The 19687-nt window shown below is 38.2% G+C and overlaps 1 pseudogene; it reads left to right on the forward strand.

Moving 5' to 3' along the window:
- The first annotated feature begins 747 nt into the window (after nt 1-747).
- Nucleotides 748-1950, forward strand: LOC105260169 (annotated as a pseudogene).
- The last annotated feature ends 17737 nt before the right edge of the window (nt 1951-19687 follow it).

Below are 19687 nucleotides of genomic sequence, written 5' to 3' on the forward strand. Positions count from 1 at the left end.
TCAGTCACAGAAGGGCAAACACTACATGATTTGACTTAAATGCGGTACCTTCCTTAAGTTAAACTTACGGAAGCAGAAAATAGATAGGTGGTTGTCAGAGAATGGGTGATGGGAAAATGGGGAGTTGTTATTCAATGTGAATAGTTAGTTATACAAGATGAATAAGCTGTAGAGAACTGTTCAACACAGCGCCTATAGATAATAATATGGTATTAAACACTTAAAATTCCTTAAGAGAGTAGACCTCATGTTAAGTTTCCTTACAGGGTGTGAGGGGGGAGGAAGCAAAGCGACACAAGGAAACTTTTGGAAATGATAGAATACTTATTGCCTTGATTGTGGTGATGGTATCGCCAGTATATGCAGATGTCCAGACTAATGAAATTGTATACATTAAATACGCATGTTTTTTATATACCAATTATACCTCAATAAAGCTGAGAAAAGATAAAGAGATGTTGCCTTTTTCACCAATTCAAATACTGTACAATATAGTTTCTAATCTACAAATACACTTTGAACAATATAGGTTCTAAATTAACCATAAATAGGGGTGCCTGGGTGGCTCAGTTGGTTAAGCGGCCGACTTCGGCTCAGGTCATGATCTCGCAGTCCGTGAGTTCGAGCCCCGCGTCGGGCTCCGTGCTGATAGCTCAGAGCCTGGAGCCTGCTTCCGATTCTGTCTCCCTCTCTCTCTGACCCTCCCCCGTTCATGCTCTGTCTCTCTCTGTCTCAAAAATAAAATAAACGTTTAAAAAAATTAAAAAAAATAAATTAACCATAAATATTGTTGAAAATGCATCAAATGGCAAATCTTTATGATATAAATTAATACTGATGGATGATTACTGATTAATACTGAGGCTCAGATGACAGTTACACCTCAAGATCCAGCTAAAGATAAACAAAATAGTCCCTGTAATCTTTGGGAAATTCCTGAACATATAACAGAGGACATACAGGTATGCCACATTTTAACCACAGTAGCTATAGACTTGTGTAAATTCCCCATTGCCATAGTACTCATTGCTCTAAAATATCCCATAGTTGTCATGGATACCCCGCCTCAGTGAGTAATCATATTAAATTGAGTCTTTGTTACTTACAAATTGTCTTGGCAAAATGGGACTTCATGGACACCTTCCTCCAGTTAACATAAATAATATGTTCCATCGTATATTAAATGGAGTCTTAAATGATTGAAACTCATTATATAAAGCCTATTTAGAGAAAGAGGCTGCTATTCCCATGACTTCTCCATTTAACAACCAAATTTTGGAAGGATTACCATCAAGATCCTGAAGCAAGGCTTGTGTACCCACCCCTGCCCTGGCCCCCAGCACCCACCAAGTCGTCCAGCTCAGCCATGATCAAGGTGATCCTCAGCTTCAATAACTATGGGAAGCAGTGGCTTACCAAGTTCTACCGGCCCTACGGTGAAGATACACAGGAGCAAATCATCAGGGACACATTCCATTTGGTATCTAAGAGCAATGAAAATGTTTGTAATTTCCTAGAAAGAGAATTGTTAATTGGAGGATCTGACAACAAACTGATTTATAGCTATTATGCAACATTATATGTTGTCTTCTGTGTGGATTTTTCAGAAGGTGAACTTGTCATTTTAGATCTAATTCAACTCTTTATGGAAACATTAGACAAATGTTTTGAAAATTTCTGTGAGCTGGATTTAAGTTTCATGTAGACAAGGTTCACAATATTCCTGCAGAAAGGGTGATGGGGGAGGGGTATTGGAGACCGACATGAATGAGACTGTTACACAGATTGATGCACAAAATAAACTGGAGAAATCTGTGGCTGGCTTAGTGGGAGCTCCAGCCTGTACTGTATTAGCTGTGAAGAATATGAATCTTCCCGAGATCCCAAGAGATATTAACATTGATGACATCATTATAAAAGTGCCAAACCTGCCCTCTTTTAAATAAAAATAAAATAAAATAAAATAAAATAAAATAAAAGGCCACTACCAGGTAAAATCCAGGGAGAAAAGTCATCTAAGTTTACCATGCAGTTGTTTACCAAAAATAGAGGAAGACAGTCTTGATTTAAGTCTGGGTACTGTATAGACGTTGTGGAAGTTCAATGTTGCTTTTCCTGCTCAGTGATTTTGAAGAAATTGAGTAGCTACAATGTGATATTTCTTTTCCTTTTTTAAACTGCACTCCTACGCCCACTTAAGGCATGCTTCTATGTACTATATAGTACATGCAGTACAGTATTGCAATGTGTTTGAGACATTTCTTTAATTATGTACAGTCCAAAATGTTGGTGTTTTGTATAGATCACAAGTGTAGCATTCTGGAATTCTTTCTGTTATTTGTCACAGTTGTTTTTAAAGAACCAAATATGTATTGCATGAAAACATTATGACCTTTTGCACTTAGTTTAAATAAACTCCATGTAACTGGACTTCTAAACATACAAAGACACAACAAAGTTTTGCCTGCCTTTATGAATGGAGATTTATGGTGGATTATCAGAATCTCAATGTTGTGCCCTCCCATTAGGGCCCCCATATCCAAAAGTATCGTAATTATTAACTCTATCTGATACATAACTAGAAAATATTTTTGCTGTTATAAATTTGGCTAATATAATACACATAAATTACACACATAGAAAGATTTGATTTGGATATTTGGAATAAGTTGGGAAAGGAAGAATAAAGATAAATAAATGCAAAATATGCAAGATTATGCCCTCACTTTACAAAAGGGGAAATAGAGCTCTCTCCATGAGTGGAAAAGTGAAGGCTAGTTTGTCCTTCCTAATATGGTCGATTTCAATGTCTGTGTGGTTGGTCAAAATTTTCAGGAAGGGAAGGAGCTGGATTTCTTAACTGTTGGCAAAACCTTTTCTGTGGCTAGGGGAGCCTCCCCAATCAGTATACTGTTGAAAATTATTATTTGTTTTAGCTGCGTTGGTAGAAGCAAATATAAGGCTTTCAGGCCCCTCTAAAGTGTCATGAATACTTCAGGGTCAGTAACTGTTTTAATTGATTTACATGTATTAATTGGTTTAATTCTCGAAGGAACCACATGTGCTTATACAAATAAGGAAACTGAGGTGTACTCCAAGCAGTGACACCCAGATATGAATCCATACAATCTGGCTCTAGGATAGATATTCTTTTTTTTATTATTTTTTTTAACATTTATTCATTTTTGAGAGTGAGAGAGACAGAGCATGAATGGGGGAGGGGCAGAGAGAGGGAGACACAGAATCCGAAGCAGGCTCCCGGCTCCGAGCTGCCCGCATAGAGCCCAACGCGGGGCTCAAACTCATGAGCCGTGAGATCATGACCTGAGCTGAAGTCGGATGCTCAACCGACTGAGCCCCCCAGGCGCCCCTCTAGGATAGATATTCTTAACCATTATAGTATACTCCCTCTACGAAATGCAACAACAAATTCTGGAACCTTCAAAAGAAAGCAGCTGAAACTATGGGAAAATTGGGAAATACATTCCATTAGTTTCCTATCGCTGCTATAACAAATGAACACATATTTGGTGGCTTAAAAAAACATACATTTATTCTTTTACAGCTCTGTAATTCAGACGTCCAAAATCAATTTCACTGGGTCAAAATAAATCCAACAGTTTCACTCTGACACTGGGTAGAACCATTTTCCTTGACTTTTCCAGCTTCTAGAACTGCATTTCTTATATTACTTGACTTCTGGTCCCTTCCTCCACCTCCAAAACCAGCAGTGTAGCACCTTGCTTCATCATCACGTTGCCTTGTGCCTCTGCAGTCATATCTTCTGCCTCCCTCTTATAAGGACACTTGTGATCATATTTAGGATCTGCATGGATAATCCAGTATAATCTTCTCAAGACAATAAATTATGTATAGTACCTTTTCTCATGTAAAGTAGCATTCACAAGTCTCAGTGATAAGGGTCCAGATATCTTTGAAGGCCATTATTTAGCCTAGCACATATGCTGCATGAAGGATACATGGTATGGTATCCTACATGGTACTATAGGATACATGGTATAGTTTGTGTGAGCTAGTAAGATGAACACTGGCAGATGAATTAGTGTGCTGTGAGCTATTTATTCCCGTGACCCTTAATGGTCAATGTTCTGCAATTAAGTCTCAATAGGTAATATACAAAAGGACATTTTGGGGTGCCTGGGTGGCTCGGTCGGTTAAGCATCTGACTTCAGCTCAGGTCATGATCTCACGGCTTGTGAGTTTGAGCCCTGTGTCAGGCTCTGATTTTCTAAGGACATTTTATTTTTATGTTTGTTTGTTTGGTTGGTTCAAGTTTTCATTGACATTGTAGTTGGTTAATATATGGTGAAAAATTGGTTTCAGGAGTAGAATTTAGTCCTTCATCACTTACATATAACACCAGTGCCCAACACAAGAATTTCCTTCCTTAATACCCATTACCCTTTTAGCCGATCCCATGCCCACGAGCCATTCAGCAATCCTCGGTTTGTTCTCTATAGTAAAAGAATCTCTTATGGTTTGCCTTTTTCCCTTCCTTGATGTTCATCTCTTTTGTTTCTTAAATTCCACCTATGAGTGAAATCATATGGTATTTTTCTTTCTCTGACTTATTTCGCTTAGCATAATACACTCCAGCTCCATCCACGTCATTGCAAATGGCAAGATTTCATTCTTTGTCGTGGCTGAACAATACTCCATTGTAAATATATACCTCAAACTCTTTATCCATTCATCAGCTGATGGACATTTGGGCTATTTCCATAATTTGGCTATTGTTAATACTTCTATAAACATTGGGGTGCGTGTGCCACACTCAAATCAGTATTTTTGTATCCCTTGGGTAAATACTTGGTAGTGCAACTGCTGGGCCACAGTGTAGTTCTTTTTTTAACTTTTTGAAGGATCTTCATACTGTTTTCCACAGTGATTCTATCAGTTTGCATTCCTTTCAATAGTGTAAGAGGGTTCCCCTTTCTCCCCATCCTTGCCAAAAACTGTTGTTTCCTGTGTTGTTAATTTTAGCCATTCTGACAGGTGTGAGGTGGTATCTCATCATGGTTTTGATTTGCATTTCCCTGATGATGGGTGTTGTTGAGCAACTTTTCTTTTTGTTAATTTTCTTAATGTTTATTTATTTTTGAGAGATTAGAGAGACAGAGCGCGAGTGAGGGAGGGCCAGAGAGAGAGGGAGACACAGAATTCAAAGCAGGCTCCAGGCTCTGAGCTGTCAGCACAGAGCCTGATGTGGGCTTGAACTCACGAACCGTGAGATGGTGCCAAACCATGCATGAGATCATGACCTGAGCCTAAGTCGGATGCTTAACCGACTGAGCCACCCAAGCATCCTAGTTAAGCAACTTTTCATGTGTCTGTTAGCCATCTGGATTTCTTCTTTGGAAAAATGTCTATTCATGTTTTCTGCCCAGTTTTAAAATTGTATTATTTGGTTTTTTTGGGAGTTGAGTTTGTTAACTTCTTTATAGATTTTGGACACTAACCCTCTTTCAGAAATGTCATTTGCAAAATTCATCTTCCATTCTGTAGGTTCATTTTAGTTTCATTGATTGTTTCCTTCACTGTGCAGAAGCCTTTAACCTTGATGAAGTCCCAATAGAACATTTTTACTTTTGTTTCCCTTGCCTCTGGAGGCGTGTCTAGCAAAAAGTTGCTGCAGCCGATGTCGAAGTGGTTGCTGCCTGTGTTCCCTACGATTTTGATGTTTTCCTGTCTCACATTTAGGTCTTTCATCCATTTTATTCATTTATTTTTAAATTGTTTAATATTGGGCGCCTGGGTGGCTCAGTTGGTTAAGCATCCAACTTTGGCTCAGGTCGTGATCTCATGGTTTATGAGTTCGAGCTCTGCACTGACAGTGTGGAGTCTGCCTACGATTCTCTCTCCTTCTCTCTGCCCCTCCCTTACTTGCTCGCTCTCTCTGTCTCTGTCTCTCTCACTCTCAAAATAAATAAACTTAAATATATATATATATATATATATTGTTTAATATTTATTTATTTTTGAGAGAGAGAGAGCAAGGAAGTAGCAGAGAGAGAGAGGGAGACACAGAATCCGAAGCAGGCTCCAGGCTCTGAGCTGTTCAGCACAGAGCAGGAGGCAAGGCTTGAACCCACAAACTGTGAGATCATGACCTGAGCCAAAGTGGGCCGCTTAACTTACTGAGCCACCAGGGGGCCCCTAGGTCTTTCATCCACTTTAAATTTATTTTGTTTATGGTGTAAGAAAGTGGTCCAGTATCATTCTTCTGCATGTGGCTGTCCAGGTTTTGCAACATCATTTGTTGAAGAGATTGTTTCCCACCGGATATATTTTCCAGCTTTGTGGGAGACTAGTTGACCATATAGTTGTGGGTCCATTTCTGGGTTTTCTATTCTGTTCTTTTTTTTTTCTAGTTTATTATCTGTATCGAGGGAAAGAGAGAGGGAGAGAAAGGGACAGAGAGAGAATTCCAAGCAGGCTCCATGTTGTCAGCGCAGAGCCAGATGCAGGGCTTGATTCCACAAACCATGAGATCATGACCTGAGCAAAACTCAAAACCAGCCACTCAACTGACTGAGCCACTGCGGTGCCCCCCTCTTTCATTGGTCTATGTGTCTGGTTTTGTGCCAATACCATACTGTCTTGATGACTATGGCTTTGCAATATGGCTTGAAGTCTGGAATTGTGATGCTTTCAGCTTTCCTTTTTCAAAATTTCTTTGTCTACTCAGGGTCTTTCATGGCTTTATATATATTTTAGGATTGTTTATTCTAGCTCTGTGAAAAATTTTCTGGTGGTATTGTGGCGTGAATTTTGTTAAATGTGTAGATTGCTTTGGATAGTATAGACATTTTAACAATATTTGTTCTTCTAATGCATGAGAATGAAAGATTTACCATTTCTTTGTGTCATCTTCAATTTTGTGCATAAGTGTTTTATAGCTCTCACAGTACAGATCTTTTACCTCGTTGGTTAGGTTTATTCCTAGGTATCTTATTGTTTTTAGTGCAGTTGTAAATTGGACCGAATCATTGATTTTTCTTTCTGCCGCTTCATTATCGGTGTACAGAATTGCAACAGCTTTCTGCACGCTGATTTTATATCCTGCCACTTTTCTGAATTCATGTATTAGGTCAAAAATTAGCAAATTTTTGGTGGAGTCTTTTGTACATGTCATCTGTGAATACTGAAAGTGACTTTTTCTTTGCTGTCTTGGATGGCTTTTATTTGTTCCTGTTGTCTGGTTGCTGGGGCCAGGACTTCCAGTATTATATTAAATCACAACGGTGAGTGTGGACATTCCTGTCTTGTTCCCTGTCATAGAGGAAAGCTCTCAGTGTTTCCTCATTGAGGATGATACTACCTGTGGGTCTTTCCATATATGGCCTTTATGATGTTGAGGTATGTTCCATCTATCTCTACTTGGGAGGCTGGGAGATTTTCTCAAGAATGGATTGCTGTACTTTGTCAAATGCTTTTTCTGCGTCTATTGAAATGGTCATATGGTTCTTATCCTTTCTATTGTTAATGTAGTGTATCACATTGATTGATTTGTGAATATTGAACCACCCTTGCAGTCGAGGAATAAATCCAATGTGATTGTGGTGAACGATTCTTTTAATGTACTGTTGGATTCAATTTGCTAGTATCTTAACGAGAAATTTTACATCCATGTTCATCAGGGATATTGGCCGATAATGCTCCTTTTTAGAGGGGTCTTTGTCCGGTTTTGCATCAAGGTAATGCTGGCCTCATAGAATGAGTTTGGAAGATTTCCTTCCATATCCACTTTTAAAAACTAATTTGAAAAGAATATGTATTAACTCTTCTTTAAATGTTTGGTAGAGGGGCGCCTGAGTGGCTTGATCGGTTAAGCATCCAACTTCGGCTCAGCAGGTCATGATCTCACAGTCCGTGAATTCGAGCCCCGCGTCGGGCTCTGTGCTGACAGCTCAGAGCCTGGAGCCTGTTTCAGATTCTGTGTCTCCCTCTCACTCTGCCCCTCCCCTGTTCATGCTCTGTCTCTCTCTGTCTCAAAAATAAATAAACATTAAAAAAAATAAACGTTTGGTAGAATTTCCCTGGGAAGCCATCTAGTCCTGGAATTTTATTTTTTGGGAGATTTTTTTTTTTTTTTTTTTTTTTTTACTGATTCTGTTTCTTTGTTGATTATTAGTCTGGGCAAGTTTTCTATTTCTTCCTGTATCAGTTTTGGTACTTTACATGTTTATAGGAATTTACTCATTTCTTCCAGATTGCCCAAATTGTTTGCATTTAACTGTTCATAACATTCGCTTGTAATAGTATTACTGTGGTACTTGTTGTTATTTCTCTTCTTTCTTTTATGACTTTATTATTTATTTGGTTACCTACCATTTTCTTTTTGATAAATCTGGCTAAGGCTTTATCAATTTTATTAATTCTTTCAAAGAACTAGCTCCTAGTTTTATCGATCTGTTCTACTGTTTGTTTGTTTGTTTGTTTGTTTCCTTCCATATCATTTATTTCTGCTCTAATCTTTATTATTTCCCTTCTGCTGGCTTCAGGTTTATGTCCTGTTCCTTTTCGAGCTCATTTAGGCATAAGGCTAGGTTCTGTATTTGAGACTTTTCTCGCTTCCTGAGGTAGGCCTGGAGTGCTATATACTTCCATCTTGCGACCATTTTTGCTTCATGCCAAAGATTTTGGACTGTCGTGTTTTCATTTTCATTTGCTTTTATGTATTTCTTTATTTCTTCCTTAATTTGATGGTTAACCCATTCATTCTTTAGTAGGATGTTCTTTAACCTCCATATATTTGTGGTCTTTCCAATTTTTTTTCTTGTGGTTGATTTCAAGTTTCATAGCTTTGTGGTCTGAAAATATGCAAGGTATGACCTCAATCTATTTGTACTTCTTGAGGCCCGATTTGTGATCTATTCTGGAGAATGTTCTATGTGCATTCAAAAAGAACGTGTATTGTGCTGCCGTCAGATGAAATGTTCTGCATATGTCTGTTAAGTGCATCCAGTCCAGTGTGTCATTCAAAGCCATTGTTTCCTTGTTGACTTTCTGCTTAGATGATCTCTCCATTGCTGTCAGTCGGTGTTAAAGTCCCCTACTGTTATTGTATTATTATCAATGAGTTTTTTTTTTTTATGTTTGTTAGTAATTAATTTTTATATTTTGGAACTTCCAAGTTGGAGGCATAAATATTTATAATTGTTGGATCTTCTTTCTGGATAGACCCCTTAATTATGATATAATGCCCTTCTTGATTTCTTGTTACAGTCTTTAAAATTTAGCGTGTCTGATATAAGTATTGCTACTCTGTCCTATATTTGAAGTCCATTAGCATGATAAATGGTTCTCCATCCCCTCACTTTCAATCTGTGTGTTTCTTTTTGTCTAAAATGATCCTCTTTCCGGCAGCATGTAGATTGGTCTTGTTTTTTTTTTTAATCCATTCTGATACCCTATGTCTTTTGATTGGAGCATTTAGTCCACTTACATTCAGAGTGATTATTGATAGATATGAATTTAGTGCTATTGGATTACATGTAAAGTTGGTGTTTCTCAAGATTTTCTCTGTTCCTTTCTGGTCTTTGTTGCTTTTGGTCTTTCTTTCCCACTCGAAGAGCCCCCTTTAATATTTCTTGCAGGGCTGGTTTAGTGGCCACAAGCTACTTTATTTTTTGTTTGTCTGGGAAACTCCCTATCTCTCCTTGTATTCATAATGACAACCTTGCTTGATAGAGTATTCTTGGCTGGATATTTTTCCCAATCTGCACGTTGTATGTATCATGCCACTCCCTTCTGGCTCGCCAAGTTTGTCTGGAGAGATGTACTGCCAAACTTATTTGTCTTCCTTTGTAAGTTAGGGATTTCTTGTCCACTGCTGCTTTCAGGATTCTTTCTTTATGTCGGTATTTTGCAAATTTTACTATGGTATGTCTTGGTGTTGGCATGCTTTTGTTGATTTTGATGGGAGTTCTTTGTGCCTCCTGGATTTGGATATCTGTTTCCTTCCCCCAGATTAGGAAAGTGCTCAGCTATAAATTTTCTCAAATAAATCTGCTTCCCCCTTTTCCCTGTCTTCTTCTTGGACTCCTATGATATGAAAGTTATTACGCTTTATTGAGTCACTGATTTCCAAAGGTCTGCATTCATGATCCAATATTTTTCTTTCCCTCTTCTTTTCAGCTTCATTTTTATTTATAATTGTATTTTCTACTTCAAATATTCTTTCCTCTATACCTTCCAACCTTGTGGTCATTACATCCAGTCAGTTTTGCATCTCAGTTATAGCATTTAAAAAAAATTGCCATGACTAGTTTTTAGGTCTTTTGTCTCTGTGGTAAGAGACTCTCTGTTGTCTTCTATGCTTTTTTTTCCAACCCAGCTAGTGTCCTTATGATTGTTGTTTTAAATTCACGTTCTGGCATAAAGCTTATCTGTTTTTATTAGGTCCCTGGCCATGGCCTCTTCTTGTTCTTTGTTTTGGGATGAATTCCTCCACCTTGGCATTTTGTCTACGTCGCTGTCTCCTGTATTAAGAAAACCTGTTATGTTTCCACTCCTGAGAGTAATGGCTGTATTAAGAAGATGTCATATACTTACCAGGGCCTAGTGCTTCAAGAAGTTTTTCTGTCGTGGGCTGTCTGCACTCTGCTCCTGTGTTTTGGCTGCTCTTTCCCTCAGCCTAGTCCCTTGCAGAGTTTCTCCTTGCCTGCAGTAGGGAGTGCTCAGACCTTGTCCAGTGTTTGGTGAGTTTTTACTACATGTGTTTTGGTTTGCTTCATAAAAGAGGCTAGATACTATTTCCCCTAGATCTGAAGCTTTGCAGCACTCTATGGCCAGTAGATTTGGTGCGTGCAGGGGGTTTGTTTTTGGTCTTCTCGGGGAGGAGCCCACTGCTCTGGCTTTCAGGCACACTTGCCCTGGTAAAAAGCATGTGCAGGGCACAGGGTTCAGGGTTTGGTGTAAGCAGCTCAAGCCTCTACTGTAGACAATGTGCTGGTCACTGAGGTGCATCTGTACTGACAGACATGGGTAAAAATGGATTCAGCCAGCTCTCTCATCCCCAGTGAGGGGATTCCATGCCCACTGCTATTCAGGAAGCCCTCACAGAACAGCAAGCAATCTCTCTGCATTTGTCCTGGGCATCCCTCAGATGCCTGCCTTCACCCTGTCTGTGTCTGAGATGTATGCCAACCCAGCAGTGCAGTCCTTCTGTGTTTTACCACGGGTATGCCAGCTGGGTTTCAAAACTCCAAGTTTTAGGGACTCGGCACAGTGTGCACCCATGCTGATCTTCTGGGGGAGGGTTTCTGCATGCTGTGGCTGGTGCTGGTTTATCAGTTGCATGAACACACAGGAGCTTGGAGCTTATGGTAAAGGGCATAAAAAGAGCCAATGTCCAGGTTAGCTACCCTCAGCAGGTGTCTCTGTTCCTATGCTAATGAATGAGGCAGCTCAGTGGCGCCCCTCAATGGCTCAATGGCTCATTTGTCCCTGTAGAAGCAGTGACATTTTGTGACAAACAAAAGCAGTGTAGAAGCATCTCTCCCAAATGCACTCCAAGGAGGGGAACTGTTTCTCCCAGTGTGACTCAGGGGATCCTCAGACCAAGCTGTCCACTACTGGGCTTCCCCTCCTTCTGCCCAGGAGCACTGCCACCTGCCCACTATACTCCAGAAAATGGTGCAGACTTACAAAAACTCAGAATTTTGGCTCCACTGTTCGCAAAAACTTGCAATATTTACCTCCTCACAGTTCCCAAGTCAGTGGTTTTGAGGGAGTGCTTTTCTTGCACAATCCTGACTGCTGCTCTCTCTTCCTCCTCTCTTTCTCCTCTCCGCAAAAAGGGCTCCCACCTCTCTGTGGCACCATGGTTTTTCTCTCTTCCAAGTCCCCACTCTGCACTGCATACCTGCCACATTATCTCCTTCAAATTATGCAAATCATTCTGTTAATCTTCATATAGAGTTCCTAGTTGTTTAAAAAATGATTAGATGTTGATATAGCTTGTTTGAGGGACAAGACTAGCCCAGGGACTCCCACTACACTGCCATCTTAACTCCTCCTGTCCATCATACATTTAATTTCCATGAGAAGGGCAATGCTAGTCACTCTTTCATTTCTGGTATTAGTAATTTGTGTCTTCTCCCTCTCTCTCCATACATATATCGATATAGATATTAGTTACCTGGTTAAAGGCTTATGAATTTTATTGATATTTTTAAGAACGATTTGATTTCATTGATTTTCTCTAGTTATTTCCTGCTTTAAATTTCACTGATTTCTGCTATTATTATGTAAATTCTTCTGCTTACTTTGTATTTAGGTTGCCCTTTCTTCCCTAATTTGCTAAGGTGTAAATAACACCAGTACACATAAGTTAAATAATTAGCTACTAAATAGTGAATGGGTAAACCAAAAATATCAAAGAGGAAATCAGAAAATACATGAAGGCAAATGAAACTGAAAACATAATGGTCCAAAATTTGGGGGATGTAGCCAAAAAGGTTCCAAGATAGATATTTATAGCAATACAGGCCTACATGAATAAGAATGAAAAAGTCAAATAAACAACCTAACCTTACACCTAAAGAAGCTAGAAAATGAACAACAAACAAAACTCAAAAGCAGTAGGAGGAAAGAAATAATAAAGACTAGAGGGGATGTAAACTAAATAAAAACTGAAAAACCAATAGAACAGATCAATGAAAGCAGGAGCTAGTTCTTCAAGAAGATCAAGAAAATGGAAAAAATTCTAGTCAGACTCATCAAAAGAGAGAGAGAGAGAGAGAGAGAGAGAGAGGACTCAAGTAACAAAACCATAAATGAAAAAGGAAAAATAACGATGAACACCACAGAAATGCAAAAGATTGTAAGAGAAAAGTATGAAAAATAATATGCCAGCAAACCGGAAACACAGAAGAAATGGATCAATTCCTAGAAACATATAAATGACTAAAATGGAACCAGTAAGAAATAGACAATTTGAACAGATGAATCATTAGCAAGGTAACTGAATCAGCAATTAAAAGAATCCCAACAAACAAAAGTCCAAGAAAATGGCTTCACACATGGATTCTACCAAACACTTAAAGAAGAGTTAATAAACATTCTTCTCAAACTATTACAAAAAATTGAGGTGGCAAGAACATTTTTGAATTCATTCTATCAGCATTATCCTGATACCAAAACCAGATTAAGACACCACTGAAAAAGACATCATCAGGTTAACATCTCTGATGAATCTAAATGCAAATATTCTTAACAAAATACTAGCAAACTGAATCCAACAATACATTTAAAAAAATCATTCACCATGGTCAAGTACGGTTTATTCTGGGATTGAAAGGGCGGTTCAATATTCTCAAATCAATCAACGTGATACATCACAGTCAAAAAGATAGAATAAATTCCAATCATTTTGATAGATTTGGAAAAAAGCGTTTGACAAAGTATAACATCAATTCATGATTAAAAACCCTCTACAATGTAGGTTTAGAGGGAACATACCTCAAAATAATAATAGCCATCTATAAAAAACCTACAGCTAACATCATCCTCAATGGGGAAAACTGAGAGCTTTTCCTCTATGACCATGAACAAGACAGGGATGTCCACTCTCACCACTGTTCTTTAATATAGTACTGGAAGTCCAAGCCTCAGAAGAGAACAGAAAGAAATAAAAGGCACCCAGATCAACAAGGAAGAGGTCAAATTTTCACTACTTGCAGATGACATAATACTCCATATAGAAAAGCCAAAAGACTCCACCAAAAACTTGCTAAAATTGATACTCAGATTCAGTAAAGCCTCAGGATACAAAATCAATGAACAGAAATCTGTGGCATTTATATACACCAATTACAAAGCTGCAGAAAGAGAAATCCAGGAATCAATACTACTTATAGTTACACCAAAAATCATGAGAAACCTAGGAATAAACCTAACCAAACAGGTAAAACATTTGTACTCTGTAAACAATTGAAGATGACAGAAAAAAAATGGAAATACATTTCATCCTCCTGGATTGGAAGAAAAAAATATTGCCCAAATGTCTATATTAGCCAAAGCAATCTATACATTTAATGAAATCCCTAAGGAAACACCACCAGCATTTTTCACAGAGCTAAGATAATCCTAAAATTTGTCTGGAACCACAAAACACTCCGTGTAGCCAAAACAATCTTGAACAAGAAAAGCAGTGCTGGAGGCATCCCAATTCTGGACTTCATCTTATTTTATAAAGCTGTAGTAACAAAAACTGTATGGTACTGGCACAAAAAGAGACACATAGATCAATGGAACAGAATAAGAAATCTAGAAATAAACCCACAAATATATGGTTAATTAATCTTTGACTGAGCAAGAAGGAATATCCAATGGGAAAAAGACAGTCTCTTCCACAAATGGTGTTGAGAAAACTGGACATCAACATGCAAAAGAATGCAGCTGGACCACTTTCTTACACCATACACACACAAAAAAAAACCCTCAAAATTGAATAAAAACCTAAATGTGAGTCCTGAAATCATAAAAATCTAAAATGAGAACTGAGGAAGCAACCTCTTTGATATTGGCCATAGCAACTTCTTACCAGATGTGTTTCCTGAGGCAAGGGAAACAAAAGCAAATACAAACTATTGGGACAACATCAAAATAAAAACCTTCTGCACAGTGAAGAAAATCAACAAAACTGAAAGGCAACCTTCAGAATGTGAGGAGATATTTAAAAAGGACATATCTCATAAAAGGTTAGTATCCAAAGTATATAAAGAACTTATACAACTCAACACCCAAAAAGTGAACAACCCAATTAAAAAAAGGACAGAAGATATGAACAGACATTTCTCCAAAGAATACATAAAGATTGCCAACAGACACGTGAACAGATGCTCAACAACACTGATCATCAGGGAAGTGCAAATTGAAAGTACAAGGAGAAATCGTCTTTCACCTGCCAAATAGCTAAAATCAACAACGGAAGAAACAACAGGTGTTTATGAGGGTTTGGATGAAGGGGAACCCTCTTGTAGGGACCCTTTTGGAGGTTCTTCAAAAAGTTAAAAAATAGAACTACCCTACAATCCAGTAATCATATTACAAGGTATTTACCCAAAACATACAAAAATACTAATTCTGAGGGATACATGCACCCCAATGTTTATAGCAGCATTATCTACAATAGCCAAATTACAGAATGAGCCCAAAATTTCCATCAACTGATAAATGGATAAATGGAATATATATATATATATATGTATATATATACATATGTATATATTTATGTATATGTATATGTATATATTATATATATTTATAAATGTATATAATATATTATATATATATATATATATATAAATCTTGCTACCACCAAGAGAGTATTTCAAGCCAAAAGGTTATGTGTGTGTGTGTGTGTGTGTGTGTGTATTCATATATATGAATAATGCTCAGCTGACTAATGGAATATTACTCATATATTTAATGGAATATTACTCAGATACAAAAAAGAATGAGATCTTGAGCCAAGATGGCAGAACAGCATGGAAGTTTTTTGTGTGTCTCACATCCATGAAATACAGCCAGACCAACAGTAAACCATCCTACACACCTAGAGAACTGATTGGAGGATTAACACAACAATCTGCACAACCTGAACCACAGAATTCAGTAGGCACGCAGTGCACAGAGGTGAATTTGGGGAGTGAGAAGCTGCAGAGGGTAGGGAGCCGCTTTGGCAGGCAGAGAGAAGACAAAACTGGGGGGGGGAGAATAAGGGAAAAGCACCCCTCCCCAAAAGCAGCTGGAGAGAAAGTGGAAAACTGGAAGCAGCTACAAGGACTAAAGTAAAAAGGGAGAAAGAAAGGAGAAAGGAGAGGGTTTAAATTTCATTAAGACTGTAAACAAGGGGAGCGCGAAGGCTGCAACTCCGCAGCTCGATACCTGGCGGTGCTCTGGTGGGAAGGGCGAATCCCCAGGAACAGAGTGGGGTCTGGGAGGTTCTCGGGCCACACGGGGAAAAGCGAATCCACTCCTGGAAGGACATTTGGTAGAGACTGTTGAAGCCACCTGTTCCCAGCAGACCCCGGAAGGCGGCCACATTCACTGGTGCTGGGACAAGTTCGTTAAGGGTGAAGCCTGGTGCCAGATGTGTGTTGTGATTTTCCATAATCCCTGAAACGCTGCTGCTACACTATCTCATGAACTTTTTCTGGAGTGGGCTGGCACCTGGCCGCAGTCTCAGGGCACCGGCAGCAGCAGGGTCCAGCAAGCGTTTCTGGGGGAGGCATTCAGCCATTGCTCATTCAGCCATTGCTTGGTGAGACCCTCCCGCAGAGGGGAGGAACGGGTCAAAGCCGCAGTCCTTCAGAAGTAAGGGGCTGGGGAAAACAGTCGCATCTTAGACAAAACTCGGGAGAGAGGCACTGCCTGGGGCCTGGTCACGGAGAGTGAAAAGGCGGGGAGTGGACGAAAGCTGAAGACAGAGGATGGGTGCGTGATTGCTGATCCAGGAGAACAGACTGGGTAGCTGGGTGGTGCCATTTTCACCGCTCCCACGCATGCGCATACACACCTACCAGCACCGCAACAATCCACCCCAATAGGATAGCAGCACCATCTAGTGGAGAGCGGAGCTGTTACACTTAGCCCCGCCCAACGGGGCTAACTTCACTCTTCAAGAACACAAGTCTCACCACTGGCTTAGTTTATGGACGTAAAGGGCTACATAGACTGACTACTAGGTGAAAATGAAGTAATTTCAGTCCTACTTCAATCTGTTAGTAGGTTCATCTATTCAATTTTTTTTCTTTTTCTCTTTTACACTTCTTTACATTTTCTTGAATACAGAGAGAGAAAAATTCATTTTTATTTTCAATTTTTATGAAAAATATTTTTCTTTAATTTTTATTACTATATTTTTTACTTTTGTGTAAATTTTTTCAAATTCTATTTTACCTCCATCATTTTATTTTATCTACTTCACTGTATTCACCTTTTCAAATTTTCAAACAATTTCCTTTTTTTCTTTCTTTTTCTTTTTTCTCTTTTTCATTTCTTTTCTTTCTCTAGAATGCAGAAAGAGAAAAACTGCATTTTACATTCAATTTCTATTAAAAATTTTTTTAAACATTTTACTATATTTTTTGCATTTATGTAAATTTTTTCAAATTCTATTTTACTTCCATCATTATATTTTAGTCTACTACAGTGTTTTCACTCTTTCAAATTTTCAAACAATTTCCTTTTTTCTTTTTTAATCTTTCTTCTCTTTATCATTTATTTTCTTTTTTCTTGAATACAGGAAAAGAAAAAATTCATATTTATTTTTAATTTTTATTAAAAATGTTTTCTTTAATTTTTTTCTACTATATTCTTTACTTTTGTGTATATGTTTTCAAATTCTATTTTACCCCCATCATCTTACTTTAGTCTACTTCAGTGTATTCATTTTTACAAATTCTCAAATGATTTCCTTTTTTTTCTCCCCCCGCCTCTTTTCTTTCTCTAATATGTCAAACCACTTTCAACACGAAGACCAAAACTCACCTAGGATCTAGCATTATCTATTCGATTTGTGTGTGTGTGTGTGTGTGTTACATTTAATATTTTTTAATTTTATTTTTTTAATTTCCAATTTTCTACCTCATTAATTCCTTTTCTCCTTTCAGAAATGACAAAATGAAGGAAATCCCCCAAAAGAAAGCACAAAGAAATGACAGCCGGGGATTTAACCAACACAGATACAAGCAAGATGTCTGAACCAGAATTTAGAATCAGGATAATAAGAATACTGGATGGAGTCAAAAATAGATTAGAATCCCTTTCTGCAGAGATAAAAGAGTAAAAAATAGCCAGAATGAAATTAAAAATGCTATAACTGAGCTGCAATCACGGATGGATGCGGCAACGGCAAGGATGGATGAAGCAGAACAAAGAATCAGCGATATAGAGGACAAACTCATAGAGAAAAATGAAGCAGAAAAAAAGAGGGAGATTAAAGCAAAAGAGCACGATTTAAGAATTAGAGAAATCAGTGACTCATTAAAAAGGAACAACATCAGAATCATAAGGGTCACAGAAGAGGAAGAGAGAGAAATAGGTGTAGAAGGGTTATGTGAGCAAATCATAGTGGAAAACATTCATCAACAAGGCATATTATAGGCAAATTCACAACATACTCAAGCAAGGAGAGAATCATGACAGCCATAAGGGGAAAAAAGTCCCGAACATACAAAGGAAGACAGATCAGGTTTGCAGCAGACCTATCCACAGAACCTTGCCAGGCCAGAAATAAGGGGCAGGATATATTCAGCGTGCTGAATCAGAAAAATATGCAACCAAGAATTCTTTATCCAGCAAGGCTGTCATTCAAAATAGAAGGAGAGATAAAAAGTTTCCCAGACAAACAAAAATTAAAGGAGTTTGTGACCACTAAACCATCCCTGCAAGAAATTTTAAGGGGGACTCTCTGAGAGGAGAAATGATGAATATATATATATATATATATATCCAAGCAACAAAGATTAGAAAGGACCAAAGAACACCACCAGAAACTCCAACTTTACAAGCATCATAATGGCAATAAATTCATGTCTTTCAGTACTCACTCTAAACGTCAATTGACTCAATGCTCCAAGCAAAAGACATAGGGTAACAGAATGGATAAGAAAAAAAAAGATCCATCTATATGCTGTTTACAAGAGACCCACTTTAGGCCTAAAAACACTTTCAGATTGAAAATAAGGGGATGGAGAACCATCTATCATGCTAATGGTCAACAAAAGAAAGCTGGAGTAGCCATACTTACATCAGACAATCTAGACTTTAAAATAAAGACTGTATCAAGAGATGAAGAAGGGCATTATATCATAATCAAGGGCATTATATCATAATCAATCCACCAAGAAGACCTAACAATTGTAAACATTTATGTGCCAAATGTGGGAGAACCCAAATATATAAATCAATTAATGACAAACATAAAGAAACTCATCAATAGTAATACTGTAATAGTAGGAGACTTCAACACCCCACTGACAGCAATGGGCAGATCATCAATCAAGAAATGAACAAGGAAACAATGGCTTTGAATGACACACTGGACCAGATGGACTTCACAGATCTATTCAGAACATTTCATCCTAAAGCAGAAGAAGATACATTCTTCTTCAGTGCACATGGAATGTTCTCCAGAATAGACCACATACTGGGACACAAATCAGCGCTAAGTACAAAGAGATTGAGATCATACCGTGCATATTTTCAGGTCACAACGCTATGAAACTCAAAATCAACCACAAGAAAAACATTGGAAAGGCTATTTGTTAATAGTGGAGACTAAAGAACATCCTACTAAAGAATGAATGGGCTAACCAAGCAGTTAAAGAGGAAATTAAAAAGTACATGGAAGCCAATGAAAATGATAACACCACAACCCAAAACCTCTGAGAGACAGCAAAGGAAAGTATATAGCAATCCAAGAGACAGCAAAGAGGAAAGTATATAGCAATCCAAGCTTTCCTAAAGAAGGAAGATCTCAGATACACGACCTAACCTTACACCTTGAGCAGCTGGAAAAAGAATAGCAAATAAACCCCCAAACCAGCAGAAGACAGGAAATAATAAAGATTAAGGCAGAAATTAATGCTATTGAAGCCAAAAAAAAAAAAAACTGGTAAGACAGATCAATGAAATCAGAATCTGATTCCTT

This window comes from Felis catus, chromosome X, assembly GCF_018350175.1.
Source record: "Felis catus isolate Fca126 chromosome X, F.catus_Fca126_mat1.0, whole genome shotgun sequence".
Lineage (NCBI taxonomy): Eukaryota > Metazoa > Chordata > Mammalia > Carnivora > Felidae > Felis > Felis catus.